At 39.6% G+C, this 13,618-nt stretch overlaps 1 protein-coding gene across 5 annotated transcripts in view; it reads right to left on the bottom strand.

The window, feature by feature from the left end:
• Positions 1-13,618, bottom strand: part of SAMD12 (sterile alpha motif domain containing 12) — a 448,904-nt gene that overhangs the window by 365,902 nt on the left and 69,384 nt on the right. The window lies entirely within an intron of this gene.

The following is a 13,618-nucleotide window of genomic DNA, read 5'->3' as shown; positions in this document are numbered from 1 at the left end:
AGAAGGCCACATCGGTCTGCTTTACAGTAGGCTTCCAGCTAACACAAAAGCAAACTTAGGCATTTCATTAGGGGTACAAAGTTTTCCCTCATCCAAGATTACTGAAAATCATTTTTCTTCTCTCTGCCTTTTTTAAAATGCCAAAAGCCATATTGAAAAAGAATATTTATAGGATATGCAGATTCTTATTTAGGACTTATTTGGAATTTAAAAAGAAAAGAAAATAGAAACCCTGAGCCAGGAAACAAGAAAGTGCAGAGATGGCAAATATTCCAGAATCTAATCCATGACCACTGCAAGATTAGCTTAGGCTTGTCACCTGGATCTGGGAAGACAAAAGGAAAACATCTTCTCCAGGGACTTCCTGATTGAAATATCAGAAAACACCCAAGGATCTACTGAAAGCCCCTTGGACAGCCTATTTCCTGTACTTGGAATGCACACTCCCAATCTTTCAGTCAGTCAAGAATGACTGCAGTGAGGCTTTCCCTGGTGTTCCCACGGCAGAGGTGATACACCTCTGTTATCCTAAACCTGGTCCCTAGTACGTACTTTCCCTACTGCAGATAGGATACTGGGTTACGGTGACTCATTTACACTCCTGACGCTACACTAGACTATAAGATGCTGCTGCTAAGTCGCTTCAGTCGTGTCCGACTCTGTGCGACCCCATGGACGGCAGCCCACCAGGCTCCCCCGTCCCTGGGATTCTCCAGACAATAACATTGGAGTGGGTTGCCATTTCCTTCTCCAATGCATGAAAGGGAAAAGTGAAAGTGAAGTCGCTCAGTCATAGCGACCCCATGGACTACAGCCTACCAGGCTCCTCTGTCCATGGGATTTTCCAGGCAAGAGTACTAGAGTGGGGTGCCATTGCCTTCTCTGAGGGCCAAAGCCACATCCACTCACCCAAGGATTCCTGTGCCTGGTACTGTACTTGGCAGGTTATACTCATGCAAGTGGAGCAAAGTGTTAGTAAAGCATATATGCAGGTCTCTGCTACAAGAACTGTGGTATTTCTGGGTCTCATGAAAAGCATCATGATAGCACATCAACTTAGATTCATAGGTTAATACTGTATACTGTATACAGTCCAAGTTTGGAACAATTATAATGTTTTTCCATATAAGTCTAAAATATGTATTTTCTTAATATTTTTCACTAAAATGATTCCCTTTGTTAATTTTCACCTTGTCCTAAGCAACAATCAGGAAACCATGATTATGTGTGCAAATCTTATTTGGTTCAAACACACAGTAAAATATTCAAATTATTAAACTGAGCACTGTTCATCTGTACATCACCTCCAATCCTCCAGCACGTGGTAATAAGAGTGGAACATTTACCTCCCCCTTAAGAAATTCTAGATTAATAAAATATTCAAGCAGAAAAGGTCACAAAGATTGCCAAGCCTGAGCAATCCATAAGGAGATAAGGAAACTGAAGCTCAGAAGAGGTTTTCTTTCTTTCTCAACAGATAAAGTTAGTGAGTGGCAGCGACTGGACAAACATCCAGGGCCCCTGGGCCCATTTTAGTCTTTCTGCTCTGACGACTGGGACAAATAAGCAGAAGAGATGAAAGCTTTCAAACATCCAAAGCATTTTTGCAAATATTTTCAAGATATTTTAAAACATGGCCTTTAATTTAAAAGACTTGAAAGAAAAGTTCTAGTGGGATAAAGGATACATTATTTTTCTTTTTCTTCCTAGTATCCTAATAACTCAAGAAGTGGTCACAGTACTTTAATAAGGGAAAAAAAAATACAGCCTATATAATGGTTAATTTCATGTGTCAACTTGACTGAGTCATGGTGCCCATATAATTGGCCAACTGTTATTCCGGTTGTTTCTATGAGGGTGTTTTCGATGAGATTAACATTTGAGTCAGTAAACTGAGTAAAGCAGATTGTCCTCCTGATGTAAATGGTCAGTTCCACCAACCTATTGGCTAAAGGCCAGAACAACAAAGAAACAAAGTTGAACAGAATAACAAAACTGACCCTCTTGGGTAAGAGAACCCCTTTTCCATCTGACTGCTTTGAACTGGGACATCAGTCTTTTCCTGTCTTGAGACTCAAACGGAAACACTGGCTTTTTTTGAATGTTGAGATCACCAGTTTGTGAACAGGCAGTATATCAGCAGATCCTGGGTCTCCAGTTTTCTGACAGCAGATAATTGGGAAGTTCTCAGCCTCTATCACTTCATGGCAAACAGATGGGGAAAAAGTAGAAACAGTGACAGACTTTATTTTCTTGGGCTCCAAAATCATTATGGACAGTGACACAGTGACTGCAGCCATGAAATTAAAAGACACTTGCTCCTTGGAAGGAAAGTTATGACAAACATAGACAGCATATTAAAAAGCAGAGACATCACTTTGCCAACAAAGGTCCGTATAGTCAAAGTCATGATTTTTCCAGTAGTCATGTGTAGATGTGAGGGCTGGACTGTAAAGAAGTCTGAGTGCTAAAGAATTGATACTTTCAAATTGTGGTGCTGGAGAAGACTCTTGAGAGTACCTTGGACAGCAAAGAGATCAAACCAGTCAATCCTAAAGGAAATCAACCCTGAATATTCATTGGAAGGACTGATGCTGAAGCTGAAACTCCAATACTTCGGCCACCTGATGCAAAGAGCTGTCTCACTGGAAAAGACCCTGATGCTGGGAAAGACCGAAGGCAAAAGGAGAAGAGGGTGACACAGAATGAGGTGGTTAGATAGTATCACTCACTCAATGGACACGAATTGAGCAAACTCTGGGAAATAGTGAAGAATATGGAAACTTAGTGGGCTGCAGCCTATGGGTCGCAGGGAGTCAGACATGGCTTAGTGACTGAACAACAGCCTCCATAACCATGTGATCTGATTCCTTAATCATGTGTACACACACACACACACACACACACACACACGGGGTGTGGCAGGGAGCAGGGACAAGCCAGGCACCAGTACCGAGTGCTGACAGCACAGAAAAGACCAACAAACAGATTTTAAGCTAAGATTGCTAAGGACACTTATTCAAGAATAATTACTAAAATCACTATCTGGAGGGCCACAGAATGCCAAAAAAAGGAAAGAGGCCTGTGACTACAAATCTAACCAGTGTTTTGGGGATAAGTAATGATGGGAGGGGTGTGGACAAATTTGAATTTATTTCAGTTTCTTACCATCACTCACTAACCCTTTTGAATTTGGCTTCTCCCTCCATTACTCAAGGTACCTCTTACTCTTATTATAAATGCTGTTTTCTTAGTCCTCATCTTTCCATTTCAGTAGCATTTGCCACTCTTAATTCACTCCCTGTGGAACTTCTCCTCTTCTCGGGTCCTTTTCTTCTCAACCATAAAGGTGTACTACTCTCCTTTCTCTTATTTTTGGGGTATCTCATCTTCTGTCATGACTTGAACTATCTTCTTCAATTAAATCCTACATTTCTGTTTGGCTCTAATCTTAAATTGTGTGCTACACAGTCAGGGTAACTACTACCAATTTTCTCCAAATTCCGGCAGTACTGTCCAAAATAGAACTGATAATCTTGCATAGTCTCTATAAAGACCCTTGAACAACTCAGGTTTGAACTGCAGGGGTCCTCTTATATGCCTGTTTTAAAATAAATACTACAGTACTACATTATCCGTGGTTGTCTGAACCTGCTGTTGTGGAATCATGGATACTGACTGTAAAGTTATCCCCTCTTCTCAACTCTGGAGAAGTGGAGCCCCTAACTCCCATCCCCATCCCCAATGTTTAAGAGTCAGCTGTACTTGCCTTCCCCTCTGACTTCCTTATCCCTTTAAAAGGCATTTCATCTGCTCAGCCACTTGAGCTGGAAACCACAGCTTTATCCCTCGTTTTGCCCTCTCCCTTTCCCTGCATATTCCGTTAGTAAGTTCAGAATATTCATTTAAACAAAATCTCCTGAATTGTTCTCTCCATTCCCATTCATGTTCCTGTATTATTGCTGCATTCTCCCATCCAGTCGCCTTTTTTCTAACCATTTTTGCTGCTCCTTAATTTTATATTTCCAAAGCAGTGGTTTTATGTCTTGCTATTATTGTTTCTGGAGAAGGAAATGGCAACCCATTCCAGTATTCTTGCCTGGAGAATTCCATGGACAGAGGAGCCTGGTGGGCTACAGTCCATGGGGTCACAAAGAGTCAGACACAACAGAGTGACTAACACACAGACACACACAACCAACCAACCTGTTGGTTCTATTTCTCTGGAGAAACCAAAGAAACCCTCTGTGATGTAGGCAGGCCTCACCAACCAACTGAAGGCCCTACAAGCAAAGACTGAGGGTTCCCAAAGAAGAAGAAATACTGCCTGACAACTGCAATACATAAACCCTGCCTGAGTTCCCAGTCTGTACCCTGCCTCGTGGATTTTGAACTTGCCAGGCCCTACAATCATAAGCCATTTCCTTACCCAATCTGTCTCAGATGTGTAAGTGGGTAGGCAGGCAGATGCCCAGGTAAGTAGCTAGGTAAAAGATATGTGGATGAATAGATTCATGTCTCCTGGAGAAGGAAATGGCAACCCACTCCAGTATTCTTGCCTGCGAAATCCCATGGACAGAGAAGCCTGGTGGGCTACAGTCCATGGGGTCACAAAGAGTCAAATGTGACTGAAGTGACTGAGCATGCCAACTTATATCTATATAACCAATGGGTTCTGTCCAGAGAACTAATACACCATATTTTTCCAGGTTTGTGCATTTGTAATAGGCTCAAGTCAGGCCTAATGAAGACCCATCAGGGATCTGGGTAAAAAAGAAAAATAAAATCACTAATTCAACAATGATAAAAGTGAGACATTCATCTGTTGTTTGTTAACACAACAAATGTGAGAATTAAGAAAAATAAGCAACATGATAACTACACAGATCAATTAATGATAAATTCGTTTCAATTACAACTTTCTCAGCATGTGCGGAAGAATTCTTTTCCTGATGTTGTTTATCTTTACACTTGATTTCCATTCTTAGTTTTGTTTAAAGCACTAATAAAACAATTAAGATGTTCTTACCCAAGTTTCACAGTTTGCTTATGGTACTTTTGTCTCTCTGAGTGGGTGCCAGAAAAGAAATATAGTAAGTTTTCTAAAATATTTCCCTAAAACAACACTATTCCTCCTCTTCTTTTCCCTGCCCCACTCTCAGTGATGCCAGTGGGTTTCTTCTAGTGTATCACCGTGTATTATAAACAACAAGCTTGTCTTTCTCCACACTATCACAGGGACACTCCATACAAAGCCTTTTCTTAATGGATCAAACAACTAAATGAATTCTACAGCCCACATTGACAATTGATATTTAAAAATATTAAAATCATAAAATATGTGGCTCTTCTACCCTGCAAATCAGCACACTGTACATTCCCCCCATCCAACTAAATAATAGTGTGCCAATGAAGGGCAGATCAGCTCTGTTATATGTTTATCATTGTATTTCCTGAACAGAGAAACAAACCATAAGAACAAGTTTGAAAAAAAAAAAAAAAAAAAGTGAAAAGTTTGTCACTATGTCCAACTCTTTGTGACCCCATGGACTGCAATCCACCAGGCTCCTCTATCCAAGGGATTTCCCTAGCAAGAATACTGGAGTGGCTAGTCATTCCCTCCTCCAGGGAATATTTCTGATAGGATCAAACCCGTGTCTCCTTCTTGGCAGGCGGATTCTTCACCACTGAGCCACCTGGGAAGATCAATTAGCTACAATTAGCTCGACTATGCAATGCAACCTCCTTCTCACTGCAACATGAAATTGGGCAAGGGTTATGCCTGGATCCTTGAACATCAGGTCAATTTACCATGTAATAAAGTAATTTTTAAATGATTTGGGGGACACAATTACCAATCCTTGATATTTGGGGATTTTCAGTGAGTACCTAGTCATTAGTTATGTTCTACTAAATTGGTTTAGGAAAAAAATGAAGAAATCACATCCTGGGAATGGGGAACTAGAAAATGTCAGAGTAAGATGATTATGTACAGAGCACTGAGTTACAAGTACAGAATTTAGATTCGGGGTCCTCAGTCTTGTGCCTCATTAGGATTCTTATCTAAGTGGAAGGAATAGAAATCTACCAATCACCTTATGGGGGAATGTTAACGATGTAAATGGAAAACCATTCCATTTAGAATATGATTTTTTATATTCTCAAACACTCAACGTTCATCCCTTTGAAACTGTTGCTCCCATATCTCTAAGCATAGTATTCTAGAATTGCTTTTAACAAGAAATTTCAAGCATAGTCAAAACCACCTTGTAAGACCTGGTCCCCTCTCTTGCTTCCTCCAGTATGTACACACGTCATTGACCAGCTGGCAAAGATTTATGTACCCATAAATACATTTTTACATTTTTAAACTTGATATTGTCATGCTGCATATATTTTTCTACAATTTGATTCTTACTCACTGAGACCTATGCATTTTGATGCTTTAGATACTTCTAGACCAATCATTTAGAATTATGTTTAGTATTCCCTGTATGAACAAAATTCATTTACCTGGTCTTCTACTTCTGAATATTTAGGTTCTTATTTTTTGTATTATAAACAATCCTATAATTAACACTCATGAAATGTCTTCTTTCACAAATCATTTTCTATACAAGGATGTAAGATGCAACCTCTAGGTTACAGCATGTGTGCCTTTAATTCTGTCACCTTAGCTTACTTTACAGATAAAGTGTGTACTCCTTGTTAGTCCAAGGTTCTAACTCTATTTCCTACACCAAGATTCTTTACTGTGTTGTTCATATTTTCTACATCCTTTCTAATATTGGTCCACCTAGGCTCTTAATTCCTAAGAGAAGCTAAAGCTTTCTTCTCTGACGGTGAATTTGTCAATTTCTCCATTCAATTTATTTATCTATTTTGAGGCTATTTTATTAGGTGCATGCAATATTGATATTACTAATGAACTCTTCCTTCTATCATTACACGATGACAAGGATGACTGCCAGACAATCTTTGGGGGGAATTGCTGTAAATGGTCTGTCCCATATGAGTGATCAGCAGTTGTGAAACTGAGCTAATACTCAATGAAGTTGATCAGGTTTGAGAGAAATACTAGCAAGCCCATACTGCTCACTCTCCAATCAGATGTGTCAGGAATAGAGGTGACAATCTAATTGACATCTGTCCAACCATAATTTAGTTGGGTCTCAAACCAGGAGATGGAAGAGAGTTATTTACTGATCCCTTATTATCTCAGAGCCTCCCTCCAGAATAGATTTTAGTTCTGGGATTTGTCCCAAGGCTATTACTGGCACAAAGCTAATTTGGGGATTAATTTCTCAGCTGGCAGCTCCTGGAACACATGGGAATTACAAATATAAATTCCAAATTCACAGGAAGCCAGGTACATAAATTCAAGTTTTTCTAGGAAGACTTTTCTTTCCCTACCCAGAATCCACATGAAGACAGAGACATTTTCTTTTGCTTTCCTGTTCTAATGGGAAGACCCTTAGACTACTCTTGCTCAGAAAATGCTGCCTTTTTAGAGTTCTCATTTTATGTGGGGTGGGGAGCAGCTCCAACGTTCTCACTCCTTAACTCCACATGAGTTTTAAAATCCAAGTGTCAACCTTCAACCAAGGGCATCACAGTGTTGTGCCAGATTCTCACCTCCTGGTTTTGGTGCCCTTTTCGTTTCTAGCATCTCATGGTTTCCTTTAACTTCCTTAGAAGCTCTGCCATGCACTGTATAGGATTTCTGGTATATTTCATGTAGCATTTCTTGCTATTTATAACGAGAGGGCTCTCAGGTTATCTACCATGCCATTCTGCTAGAACTAGAAGGGGTAACACACGAAAGGCACTTCAAGCAGAACCCGATGCGTGATAACTGCTATACAAGTGTTTGCTGAAATTAAAAACATTCTCTCTTCTCCATTTATTTGCATCCAAGTAATGTAACACACATAGCAATTATAGTGGCATACTTACTGAATGATTACACAAAACCATGCCTTTTAATATATTCTTTGCAGCCAAATATGGAGAAGCTCTATACAGTCAGCAAAAACAAGACCGGGAGCTGACTGTGGCTCAGATCATGAACTCCTTATTGCCAAATTCAGACTTAAATTGAAGAACAGGGAAAACCACTAGACCATTCAGGTATGACCTAAATCAAATCTCTTATGATTATACAGTGGAAGTGAGAAATAGATTTAAGGGCCTAGATCTGATAGAGTGCCTGATGAACTATGGATGGAGGTTCCTGACATTGTACAGGAGACAGGGATCAAGACCATCCCCATGGAAAAGAAATGCAAAATGGCTGTCTGAGGAGGCCTTACAAATAGCTGTGAAAAGAGAAGTGAAAAGCAAAGGAGAAAAGGAAAGATATAAGCATCTGAATGCAGAGTTCCAAGGAATAATAGCAAGGAGAGATAAGAAAGCCTTCCTCAGTGATCAATGCAAAGAAACAGAGGAAAACAACAGAATGGGAAAGACTAAAGATCTCTTCAAGAAAATTAAAGATACCAAGGGAATGTATCATGCAAAGATGGGCTCGATAAAGGACAGAAATGGTATGGACCTAACAGAAGCAGAAGATATTAAGAAGAGGTGGCAAGTATACACAGAAGAACTGTACAAAAAAGAGCTTCATGACCTAGATACTCACGATGGTGTGATCACTCACCTAGAGCCAGATATCCTGGAACATGAAGTCAAGTGGGCCTTAGAAAGCATCACTACGAACAAAGCTAGTGGAGGTGATGGAATTCCAGCTGAGCTATTTCAAATCCTGAAAGATGATGCTGTGAAAGTGCTGCACTCAATATGCCAGCAAATTTGGAAAACTCAGCAGTGGCCACAGGACTGGAAAAGGTCAGTTTTCATTCCAATTCCAAAGAAAGGCAATGCCAAAAAATGCTCAAACTACTGCACAATGGCACTCATCTCACATGCTAGTAAAGTAATGCTCAAAATTCTCCAAGCCAGGCTTCAGCAATACATGAACCATAAACTTCCAGATGTTCAAGCTGGTTTTAGAAAAGGCAGAGGAACCAGACATCAACTTGCCAACATCTGCTGGATCATTGAAAAAGCAAGAGAGTTCCAGAAAAACATCTATTTCTGCTTTATTGACTATGCCAAAGCCTTTGACTGTGTGGATCACAAGAAACTGTGGAAAATTCTGAAAGAGATGGGAATACCAGATCACCTGACCTGCCTCGTGAGAAATCTGTATGCAGGTCAGGAAGCAACAGTTAGAACTGGACATAGAACAACAGACTGGTTCCAAATAGGAAAAGGAGTACGTCAAGGCTGTATATTGTCACCCTGCTTATTTAACTTCTATGCAGAGTACATCATGAGAAACACTGGGCTGGAAGAAGCACAAGCTGGAATCAAGATTGCCGGGAGAAATATCAATCACCTCAGATATGCAGATGACACCACCCTTAAGGCAGAAAGTGACGAGGAACTAAAAAGCCTCTTGATGAAAGTGAGAGTGGAGAGTGAAAAAGTTGGCTTAAAGCTCAACATTCAGAAAACGAAGACCATGGCATCTGGTCCCATCACTTCATGGGAAATAGATAGGGAAATGGGGGAAACAGTGTCAGACTTTATTTTCTGGGGCTCTAAAATCACTGCAGATGGTGATTGCAGCCATGAAATTAAAAGACGCTTACTCCTTGGAAGGAAAGTTATGACCAACCTAGATAGCATGTTGAAAGAAGAGACATAACTTTGCCAACAAAGGTCCATCTAGTCAAGGCTATGGTTTTTCCAGCAGTCAGGTATGGATGTGAGAGTTGGACTGTGAAGAAAGCTGAGCGCCGAAGAATTGATGCTTGTGAACTGTAGTGTTGGAGAAGAGTCTTGAGAGTCCCTTGGACTGCAAGGAGATCCAACCAGTCCATTATAAAGGAGATCAGTCCTGGGTGTTCATTGGAAGGAATGATGCTGAAGCTGAAACTCCAATACTTTGGCCACCTCATGCAAAGTGTTGACTCATTGGAAAAGACCCTGATGCTGGGACCAGAAGGAGAAGGGGACAACAGAGGATGAAATGGCTGGATGGCATCACCAATCTCGATGGACATGAGTTTGAGTGAACTCTGGGAGTTGGTGATGGACAGGGAGGCCTGGCGTGCTGTGATTCATAGGGTCACAAAGAGTCGGATATGACTGAGCGACTGAACTGAACATTTCTGTAAAGTAAACCTAGTGGGTTTTTAAAATTCCACTTTAAACTGATTATGTGATTTTTGTTAGGGGAGGGCTCCAATAAACAATGCATTTTTATTTTAAAGCAAAAATTGAATAAATCTTTGAAAAGCAATCATATAAACTAATGCCATGTCATCAACTGTGAATTAAAGTCAATACTATTCAGAAAGTGAGTGCTTTTTAACAGTTATCCTACATATTTACAGTGAAATAGGGGTCAACAAACTAAAATTCAAGTTGGGGAAGCATCCCCTCATTTGCTCAGGGCCTCACCTGTGGAATCACATAACCGTATACACTGTTAATAATTTGTAAAATTTGCTAAGGTGATGTATCTTACCCATAGTAACTTAAGATAATTGGCCCCTATTTTTCCTTCTGCCTTCCTATTGGGCTGTCTTAGAAAATCCACAGACATGTTGGGGATCCTGCTAAGGAGAAGTTGAGGCAGAACCAACTTTGAGTTTAGTAATAGGTATTTATATAGCCTATATGCTATCACATGGTCAATGGTGCTTCCATGTATAGCTAAGTTACTATTAGCTGTCTCAGCATAGTATGACTTCTTAGAGTATTTTTCTCACCTGCATGGACTCAGAATCATTTGGCGTTGGAAGTACAAGTGTAGTGAAAGAAGCAAGCTTTGAAATGTAATGAAGCAAGGTGCCAGTCTGAAAAATTCTCCGACTATTTAGACATGGGAAGCTGAAAGCTGAGAATCTAGCTCTTACATACACCAAGTCAAAAGAGACCTATGGAACAGACTTGACAATATGACATAAACATACCTTTTTTTTCCCCTTTGTGTAGGAATCTTAGCAAATAGATTCTATCATGATTCCTATCTTAGGGCTCAAACCTATAGTATTACTACAACCAGTGGTAAGTATATTTATATGAGAGGTCATATGATACCAACTCCAGGATACACTATCCCAAGAAATTTTGGTGAAACCCACTAGAGGAAATAATGAATTATCTTTCTATTCTTGCTACAGAAAATACTACAAAAATTAGTGTTCTAGGGAGAGACAGTCAATGAACAAGCAGTCAAAAAAGGAAAAAAGGATTAAGTATCAATTAATAAAATTTTATTTTTTGGATTTTGTGATGTTTGTGATATTTATCAGCTCTTTCAGATTTATAATTTTTGTGTTTTATTATTCTAAAATTGAGCCATAAGAAGGCTGAGTGCCAAAGAATTGACACTTTCAAACTGTAGTACTGGAGAAGATTCTTGAGAGTCCCTTAGACAGCAGGGAGATCAAACGAGTCAGTACTAAAGGAAATCAACCCTGTATATTCATTGGAAGGAGTGGCCTGAAGCTGAAGCTCCAATAGTTTGGCCACTTGATGCGAAGAGCTGACTCACTGGAAAGAGCCTGATGCTGGGAAAGATTGAGGGGAAGAGGAGAAGGGGGTGAGATGGTTGGATGGCATCACTGACTCAATGGTCATGAGTTTAAACAATTTTAGGGAGGTAGTGAAGGACAGGGAAATCTGGGGTGCTGCAGTTCATGGGGTCCTGAAGAATTGGACACAACTTAGCAACTGAACAACAATGGTAACAGATTCTAAAGTGATAATCATACTCTATTGATTTTTGTACTTGGAAGTTTTGTAGCTAAAGTTTCAAAACTATCTAAGTATCAGACCCCACAAAATCTATTGCAGGACAAAAACAAAAATCAACTAGACTAAAAGTGAAATTTTAAGAAGATATTTGATGAAACAATGAGATTTGAGGGCCAGTTTTAAGAAAATTTAAACTTTTGATAATGCATAGCAAATAAATCCTTTAGTTCATCCATTTAGTAAGAACAAATTTTTAAAGAAAAGGAAATTTCTATATTTTAAGCTATACCTGCATTGCTTCTCTGTTGGATTAATTTAAAATAGGAATTAAAACCATTTATAAAATCTCAAACTTTAACTCTGGGGTTATAATCATGATCTTAAAACTGCCTTCCTTAATAAAAGACACCAAGTATTAAATTAAAACCCTCAACCTGACTTGAAGCAAAAAACAAACAAACAAAAAATTAGTGCATTTAAGTTTATGGCTCATTGGACTATCTAATTAACAAATTTTGTTCAGAAAGATATAAAATGTTAAGAATAAATTCCTACTCAGTCTGCAAATTTAGAAACTGATACTCAGTAATCAAGTATTAGAGACAATTTAGAAAAATAATATTAAATAATGTAAGTGTGCACCATTTCTAAAAACAAATACCTTTCTTAAAAATGACAAGATGGGGAGTTCCCTGATGGTCCAGGGGTTAATGACTTTGCCCTCCAAATGCAGGGGGTGCAGGTTCGATCCCTGATTGTGGAGGTAAGATCCTACATGCTTCATGGCCAAGAGGCTCCCCCAAACCATAAAACAGAAGCAATACTGTAACAAGTTCAACGAACACTTAAGAAAAATTACAAGATGGATGAGAAACAGGCTTGACATCTAAAATAATAATATAGATTCGATTTTTTTCCTCCTTGATTTTTATGTCAAAGACTTATACGTTGCCAAAGAAAGGATGCAGCCTTTCCTTGTTCTGTTCCTTTTGATGTAACAGCAGTGCATCCCGGGGGACTGTCCACCAGGCACTGGAAAATGAGGGAAGCAGGCTCGGGAGAGCTGTCAGGCCTGGAGGTCAGGCCAGCTGGTCATCTGCACAGACACTGTTGAGGGGGAAACGGTAAGAAAACCAGAAGGAGGCTGATGATTGTCTTGGAAATCACTATATATGAGGGATGCTGCTACTGCTAAGTCACTTCAGTCGTGTCCGACTCTGTGCTATCCCATAGACGGCAGCCCACCAGGCTCCCTCGTCCCTGGGATTCTCCAGGCAAGAACACTGGAGTGGGTTGACATTTCCTTCTCCAATGCATGAAAGTGAAAAGTGAAAGGGAAGTCGCTCAGTTGTGTCCAACTCTTCGCGACCCCATGGACTGCAGCCTATCAGGCTCCTCCGTCCATGGGATTTTCCAGGCAAGAGTACTGGAGTGGGGTGCCATCGCCTTAGACTGTTGTAATCATGGCTTGTGTAAATACAGAGAGAAGTGGTACATATGTTTAGCCAATAGCATTTTATAGAAGGAGAAAATACCAAAAAAAAAAAAGGATAAAGCTAAGGAAGCCAGTCATTTCCAGAAAACTCCAGAGTTTAAAAGTGAGAGGATGAATCAGACTTTTGTAAGTTCGGTGGTGGATTCACCAGTGTTAATTTTACTATTAGTCATATATACATATTTTATATGCTATTCTATATTATCAAATATTATACATACCTTTTTAAAGAGTGGAAATGCATGCATGAGCCTAGGAATCACTTTATAAGCAATCCCTAAGATTGTTATTATTTTATTTTGAGGTACAGTCGATTTAAAATATGTAAGTTTTAGGTGTACAACATAACAA

This window comes from Bos indicus, chromosome 14 (assembly GCF_029378745.1).
Source record: "Bos indicus isolate NIAB-ARS_2022 breed Sahiwal x Tharparkar chromosome 14, NIAB-ARS_B.indTharparkar_mat_pri_1.0, whole genome shotgun sequence".
Lineage (NCBI taxonomy): Eukaryota > Metazoa > Chordata > Mammalia > Artiodactyla > Bovidae > Bos > Bos indicus.
The sequence above is the reverse complement of the archived record's forward strand: the minus strand, read 5'-3'. Positions and strand labels throughout refer to the sequence as shown.